An 8,648-nucleotide genomic window follows, 5' to 3' on the forward strand; every position below is an offset into this window, starting at 1 on the left:
ATTCTATTGGCACAAGCAGATCAAAAGGGCAGTCAAGTCCAAGGCTGGGGAAATAGACTCCACCACTTGATGGAAGGAACTGCAAAATTACATTGAAAAGGAAGTCTACAGAAGAAAGGGTGACGAATTGGGGCCACACAATGGTTTTACTTGGGAACAGGAAGGAAAAAAAGGAAAGCCGAATTTGGTTTTAAAACAACTCAACTAAGACAATGCAGTTTGCCAATTGAGAAAGGTACAGGATGCAAAGCACATGGAAATCTTACCCAACATTCAGGCAACGATATCTTTAGGATCATAAAGAGAAGCTCTAACTCAGGAATCACCAACCTAGGTGATTAGCAGCCAGCACTGAGGCACCTGAGAAGGCAGGTAGTGCGAATTCCTAGTTTTCAGCTCTACTTCTAGAGTTATCTATGACCAGCATGGAACTGAGCCTATTGGTAGAGAGTGGAGGTGGCAGTTCTCAAGAAACTATGTTTTATTGCAGAAAAGTTTGGGCTTACCTGGAGGACCATGGATACCTAGAGTTGATCTCTTCTAGAAAACCCAATAATTGCAAAGCCACGTTTATATTTGACTTTAATCGGTCTTGCTTCCCTGTGACAAAATCCCCTTGGTTTTCTCCACCACAAATATCCATTGTTGTGTTCTCCACATAGGTACATCTGGCTGAGAGCAAACATTCAACAGCAAAAAGAAATGAGAGCCAGACCCAGCCAATCCTCCCTAATTACGTTATGACTCAGGAGGACACCCACCAGTAGTTTTATTCATTTTTGGATATTAAAATCAAAGGCCTTTAATATGCAGCCACAGAGTTGTCCAAATTGAAGCCCATCTGTGCATCCTTGTAGGAAGTTTTCATAGCATAATACATAAGCAATTTAAAGAAACCTATTATTTTTTCAGTTGGCCCCAAACGATCAATTAAAATGCTAGCCTTGTCTTGATGTCTCTTGGAGTATCACTAGCTCTTTCTTCCATCCAAAGCTTTTACAACTAGAGTGGGCTGACCAAGGAGGACCATTTGTAAAGAGCCACCTGCTGCTATAATGCAGCCCAGAGTGTCTGTCCCCAGGACACAGATCCTTTTTCTCTCTCTTACCTGCCTTGTCAGATTTCTGACAACTCCATCAGCCTTTATATTTTTTCTGATCAAAACCTGAGTAAGAGTCCAGTAACTTGGTTATTTGCCTTTATAATTCATCTTTCCATCTCTTATCAGAAATATTAGTGAAAGAAAATTTAGAAATAGGAAACAATCTGAGTGGATTTCCCATGTGTGGTTCTGACTCTTAAAGAACTTTTAGGGGTAACAAAACGTTGCTGTTAGCCTTTCAGTTCAATTGCTTTTAATTATGAAATTTAAAGAGCTGTTCAATTTCTTCCTCCACCCACTTACTATTTTTTTCTTCTTCTTCTTTGTGTTTTTTTTTTTTTTTAAGTATCATGTCCCATGTCAAGTGCCAGAATATTCCCCGACAGTCTTTTATGGCTGAGGGAAGGAAGCAAGAGGTTATAATAGAAAATGGGTCAGACAAATCTGGGGTTGAGTCTCTGAAAAGTTATTTAAACATCTTTAAGCTTTGTGTTCTGATATTCAAATGAAGTTTAAAATTGTAACTACTTCATAAGATTGTTATGAGAATTAAGTGAGCTAGGACATGTCCCATTTCACATTAAGCATTCAGTACATGTGAAAAATTATTATTAGGATAGAGAAATGACTTAATCTTCACATCTGTCTTAAAACAAACAGAACAAGACACTAGCTAGCAGCAGCACTTGCTATCACTCTTGCAATTATTCAGATACTGCTACAAGCACTCCCTACATATTAACTCATCTAATATAAGTACTTTCTATATATTAACTCTTTTAATACTTATAACGACGCTACAAGGGAAATACTATTATTATTCCCACCTTACACATAAGGACACGATAGCACAAGAAGTTATACAGCCCAGCTGAGGTCACGAGGCTAGAAAGTTTCAAGGTCAGGGTCTTGTTCCAGAGACCATCTTTTCAACCACGGTACTATAGGCTTCTGGGAAGAAATGGCCCTTCGGGGAGGGAGGATGCTGTAGTTGTTATAGGTGTCTCCAGTGGTTACATGGCTCTAATTAGGCTATGGCTTATTGACTGAGTTGGGTATTTCAAAATATTTGCCCTTCCTCCTTTAGAAAATAAGCTCCCCGGGGGAAGAAGCAAGGCACGTTGTTTTCTTTATGCAGTAGTACAACATTCTGTATGCCGCAGATTCACAGCAGGTCTTATTGCCTGGCTTCCTCTATCTTTCATCCCCCAACAGGGTTTCTAGGAACTATAAGTAGGTCCCAAGAGCTGTGAGTTAAAAAAACAAAAACAAAACCTGAGGCTTGGCCTCCCCCACCTCCTTGCAAAATCCTCATGAACCCTTCTCAGGCATCTAAGCACTTGTCCATGTAAAGGAACCCCAGCATTCTGGAGAACAGAACGCATTTCTGGAAACTTCTGAAATGATGGTGTCCACAGCTGCCAGCCCCCTGCTGGGTGGTGAGCCCCACACTGTGGGGAGGTCCACTAGCCACAGCCTGTGGGCTTCTGGACCAAGGCTCAGAGGCCTCTGAGAGCTGATAGGTGAGAACCAACTCAAACGGGAGACAAAGCAAGCTCAGAGGGAAGAAAGTACTGAACAGTCTTTTTTCTATCACGAGAGTACTTTTCATTTGAAGAATTTTAGAAATGTTTAAAATTTTAATTTGTAGCCACACGTCTTTTATAGGAGATTAGGGACACTGCAGGAGGCTGCATAAGGTGCACTAGTTTAACAGATAAAGGTTTTAATATGAAAAAGAAACCCTGCCATTTACTACCCCAATAGCTCTACATGAAATAAAGTTCATGATATAAAACGACTTTAATATATCAAGAGTCAAATCTTTCCCAGTTTGGACTTTTCACTATAACACATAACATGTATGACCACTTAAGTTACCACTCTGGTATTTAAAGCCTGTTTGAGCTATTCTGCTTAGCAGTCAGGAGAACGTGGGTTCAAATCCAAGCCCCACTTCTTATTAGGTGTGTCACAGTTATTTAGCTCTTGTTTACCCCCAATTTTTTTCCATCTATAAAATAGGAACAGTGATATTTCTGCCTCCTAGGGTTATTTATTTTTTTTAATTCTCACCCAAGTATATTTGTTTTTTGTTTGTTTGTTTGTTTTTTTAATTAGATTTTAGAGAGAGAGGAAGGAAGAGGGAGAGAGAGAAACATCAATCAGTTGCCTCCAACATGCACCTCAACCTGGGATCAAACTGCAACCTGGGTATGTGCCCTGACCAGGAATTCAACCTGTGATGCTTCAGTGTACAGGATGATGCTCCAACCAACTGAGCCACACCTGCCAGGGCGTAGGGTTTGAGAAGACAAAGGGAAAGAGGGAGCACAACCCCGATAGCAAGAACTCCATAAGAAAACAAGTCCCAGCATGTAGGAAAGAGTGGTGAAAAACAAGACCTAAGGAGAGTTTCAGCTTGAATAGGATAGGATGGGTTTGGGGTCTCTCGTGGATTTTTCAGCAAGGGAATGAGATAGCATTCCTTATTCAACAAGTGGGAATTGAGCATCACTTTGGGCAAGTCATTTTGTCTGGTGCTGTGAGGAAGAGAAAGATGAATGACTCAAACTATTTGCTCCAGAATAGCTTAGAATTCATCAGAACCAGTTTAGAAAGTCTGTTTTTTAGAAAAAATGTATTGGAAGGGATATATGAACTTAAAATAACCACTTCAGCAAGGTTTGGGAGAAAGTTTTTATGACTAACTTAAATGTAAACCCTCTTTAAAGCCTTCATTAAAAATTCCTCTTCACCTTTGTTTCAAATCCACTTAAAACTCAACTGTAGCATTGATGGCACAAAAATATCTGTGGTTCAGAAAAACATTGTCAAAGACTGGAATTCAATTCTGTCCATTTCCAGAGTTTGTGATATGAATTCTGAGGGTAGGTATAATTTCCGGAGTTAGATCCTCTTAGCCTGATAGCTCTTTACTTTTTTTTAAAGGGAGTTTAAGATGCTCATTCTGATTCTGGCTATGACCTGCAGGGATCTCTTCCCCGAAGCAGATACTAACATCTGCTGTTCTCACTTGGGATGTCTCACAGTGCTCGAGTGCTAGTACTTGTCAAGACTGAACAAGCAGCTCACTGTGTTTGTTTTTCGGCTAGCTTCTGAAGTTATGTTGTTGATATTGAAATGTCAGTCCCTTGACCTTTGGATGCACAGAGGAGCCTCAGAGGACATTCCCAGCACCGAAAGCAAGTTGCGAGAATTTGGTACTGGGCAGAAATGTAACTCGCACTTTAACAGTCTCTGGGGTTAGTGTGGAACTGTTTGAATACAGCACTCTGTGTGCGCGGAGGTTTCATTGAGCAAATGTAAAGGCTAATGCAGGTTATTGTAATTATTTCTTAGACTTACTGAATTTTCAGTGATAAGAGGTTTGAAATGTTATTTTCCTTGAGATTATAAATTTCTGGACTCCTTAGGTACATGGATTGGGGGAAGTGCCCTTGAAACTGCTTTTTAATTATTAAGGGAGAACCCCACTTTCTCAGGAATGCCTAGGACTCTAGACAGTAGTATTCTAGTAACATCTTGATGAATAAGAAAACATTTCACATCCCATAAACTTGAGCTAATTGAAATGAACACTGTTGTAGCTGAGTAAAAAGCAAATGCAGTTTTAAATAGTGATTAGCAAAATTTATATTCCAGGGTGAAAACGAATATGGTCAAGGAAATGAGGCTTATCAGGTCTTCCCACTTGCCTAACAAATCTTCTTTAAATTAATAATCACTGACATTTTCTCAAACAATGTCATTCCAGCACAGGTCTGTGCTTTCTGCATTGTGACCTCCTTCAGAAAGGCTTTTCTCAAAGTGAGAAGAATTTTAAAATGTATTTAAGCAACCATCAGGGAAGCAGCAGAAGTCCAACTTATTCTGCCCTAAAGAATTCTGGCAAAGGACATAAAAGTAATGTGAGTACATTGAGAAGAGAATATAAAATGCCATATAATTACAGAGAACCCAAACTAGATGAATTATCAGGGAAGGGACTACTTTGAATTGGAGAAACTGGCTTTGTGACTGTAAAAGTCTCTTATTAAGCATAAAAAACAAACAAACAAAATGACAACAAAAAACCCCACACACAAGAACAACAACAAAAAACACCCACAAAAGACAGACAATAGGAAGTGTGGTGATTACCAGAGGGGAAGGGAAGTTAGGGAGGTTGACGAGGGTATAGAGAGAATAAATGGTGATGGAAGGAGACTTGACTTGGGGTGGTGAACACACAATACAATACGCAGACGATGTATTATAGAATTGTACTGCTGAAACCTATATCACTTTGTTAATCAATGTCACCCCAATAAATTCAATAATAAGTTAATGAGTCAATCAATTAATTTAATTTAATTCTCTTATTAGATTAAGGCAACACACTTAGAGTTCTCTACATCCACTAAGGCCCAATAAAAAAAACATAAAAATAGAACAGTGCAAGACTTATTAGTCCATTAGCTTAAAAGCAATTTGAAGCGAAAGTGCATCCCTGCTATATATTTTTTTCCCTTCAGAAAGAGAAATAACCTTGCATTTGATGTTTGAAGCTTTTTTATAGCAAGAAGAACTTTTCTATGGTCAAAGATTCTTTATTTATAACAATGAATTATATAATCAACATTATCTTCAGCCTCCTTTCAAATTACTTCAACCTACTTAGAGAGCCTTTTGGTATCTCAGTGGAAAAAGCAAGCTCTTGAGACTAAAAGCATAGGATTTCCGCCAATTACTTCACTGCTCCATATACCAGTATATGTAAGAGAAGTTCCATCTAGTCCTCTTGGTTCCAAAAAGAGGAACTTGAAGATTAAAGCAAGTAAAGCAATTGCCTGCCAATATATCATGGGTGGTGGCAACTGTGAAGGTAATCACAGTAAAATGAGTCAGTGATAAGAATGAAGCCTCCCATGTGAAATCAAAGCGCCCGTGTGCATCAACTAGCTGCCCTCGCATTTCTTTTCCCTGAGAGCTGTTCTATGGCCCACCTTTAACAGAGCCACACTCTCAGATCACCTTAGTGGGGTTCTTGACTATTGCAGCTTCTGGTTTTGTGTCTGATGTGTGCCATGTGGCCCCACCTTCATTTGGAGCTACCGAGAAGTTTGCTTTTCAGCTGGGGTTCTAACACTTTCATCCGATAGAGTTAAACATGGACGGCAAGTGATCAGCGCTCATTTTAAGGTGGATCTTAGGTTATGGTGACTTAGATGTCCTCTTTCCTTTATTTGCCTGCAGATATGCTGGGCACACAAGCAAGAAAGAGTTTATTTTGTGTCAGTAAGTAGGACACTGTTCAAAATACCACGGACCCTGTAAGTTATGGTTAATCACCTGTTAATTATTTTGTCCGACACACACAACGCGAAGAGCTGTGCATTACCTAGGAATTGGGCAGTCAAGAAAAATGCATGGGGTGGATGAGAAAGTGAATATGCTCAGGAATTGTCCAGAAGAAGGATGTATGTTCAGTAAACATTGAAATGGAAGAACAAAAGGGAACACTTAGGGAATAATAGGTATGAAATGAAAAGGAGCACTGAAGCAGAGAAGGACGGATATGTCCTATAAAACAAATCATTTACCTTGCAACTAGTGCTGGGGAATGTACGTTCCATTTTCTCTGAAGGAAAATCTTTTTTAAAATAATGGCACAGCCAAGTGTTTCCAGTGCCTAGTTTAATACCTGGCATATACTACATGTTTAATTGACCCCAAATCTCTAACAGTTAAAGCATAAGATGCTTAATAAATCCTCCTAACTGCATTTTCCAAATTATATCATTTCCTGTAAGAAGGAACCCTTCAGGTATGCACGGGTGATACCTCTTAGAAGTTCAGGCATGGCGGGCTGCCCCTGTGCAATGTGTAGGATCTCTTCCATCAGCATTCCCTGAAAAAAATCCACTCCAAAGTAGTATTTTTGCCAAGTGGTCTTCTCTTATCTGATCGTTAAATGATCACAACTGACACTTACTGAAAGTGCAATCCATGTCAGCCAGTGTCCTAGGTATCCAATGGAAAATAACAGAAAAGCTAATGAGTGATGATACAAGAATAAATCCTGTGTTTCCTGTACTTGAGACTGTAGACCTACTTTTGCCCCTCGCTGCATTCAGATTACTTTGAAAAGTATCTGGAAGTCAGTAGGCTCGGCTCGTAGCAAAATGGTAATTCTAACAAATGGTAATTGTAACGATTTTACATGTTATAAATAGCTTAAGACACTTATCTGAACATCTTTTAGAAGAATTATAACGCCCTGAGCAAAAATCCAAACAAAACCTATACTACTTAATTTCCTAATCATTTTAACTGGAAGACAAGCTATTTTTAAATTTTTAACAACTTTGGTAATTATAAAGGTTTCACTTAGTCATTTTGAAGGTTACAATAAAGCACTAGTCATTTTGCAGGAGTAGTCAAGTACAACAAAGTTCCTGCTGAATTAATTCCCCGAGAAGCTCCTGGAACTCTGCTTTAATCACGAGATGATCCTCAGGTTTTACCTCCTCTTCCTAGGAGGTTTTACATCCCTTGAACAGGGATGACTTACGGGAATCATATTTTAGCCAAGTCCAGAATCATTCTGGGACATCACCCACATTAATCCCACACCTGAATGATAACGAGGAGCGAACACAAGCAACTTCATTGGAACTTTCCAGGGACAGAAAGCAAACGTGTCCTCCCTTTCCTTTCGGTCTCTGATTTCATCAGCAACACTGTTAAATGGAGTCGTTGAACCTCGAATTTTCAAATTTTGGTTATAAACTGTTTCCTGATTTGCTCAGGGTGATTGCAATAGAAATGGTAATACAGGGGTCGTTCCTCAGATCATAGTCCCCCCCACCCCCACCCCCTGTTCTCTGTCCTCTGTGGAGATGTGGAGATTCATCTTCATGTTGGGTGCAGGGGAAGGACAGAAAAACAAGTTCCGAGGAGCCTTGGGGAAGGAAGCCTTTGTCCTTAATTCACTTATCAAAGCCCCGGCAGCAGGTTAAGGTAATTGGCCCAGTTTAAAGCAGATAATCTATTTTTCTTTTATTTTCTACCTGTTTCCCAGTACTATTAGGTTCTTACACTCAGGTTTTCTGAGAAATAAAGCCATTGTATTAATGTTGTCAATCACTCCTGCCCAGCTGATCAATGGAAACAGCGTTAACCTTACTAATTAATTGCTAGCAATCACCTAACTAACTTGAAGAAGCCATTCGTCGCCCAGAAGTGGATAAGGAAACGCTCTGAGGTTTATAATGTGCTGCTTGGAAAACAGAAGATGTCAGTTCTTCTCTAAAACAGAACAGCTCAGCCCTCAGTGAAAAGCCATTTGGTTTCAGACGTGAATATAAGTTTTTATTGCAATTATCCTTCAAGGCTGCCGACAGTAAGTAGAGCAGAAAGGTTCGCTCACGGATGGGCTATCTGTGAGGACAAAGTGAGGCAAAGGCAGCCCATCTCCATTGCTGTCACCCGGGGCGTCCTGACTTGGGAGGTTCTAGTTTAACCAAAGCCACATGGGCTT

The sequence above is a fragment of the Eptesicus fuscus genome, chromosome 14 (assembly GCF_027574615.1).
Source record: "Eptesicus fuscus isolate TK198812 chromosome 14, DD_ASM_mEF_20220401, whole genome shotgun sequence".
Taxonomy (NCBI): domain Eukaryota; kingdom Metazoa; phylum Chordata; class Mammalia; order Chiroptera; family Vespertilionidae; genus Eptesicus; species Eptesicus fuscus.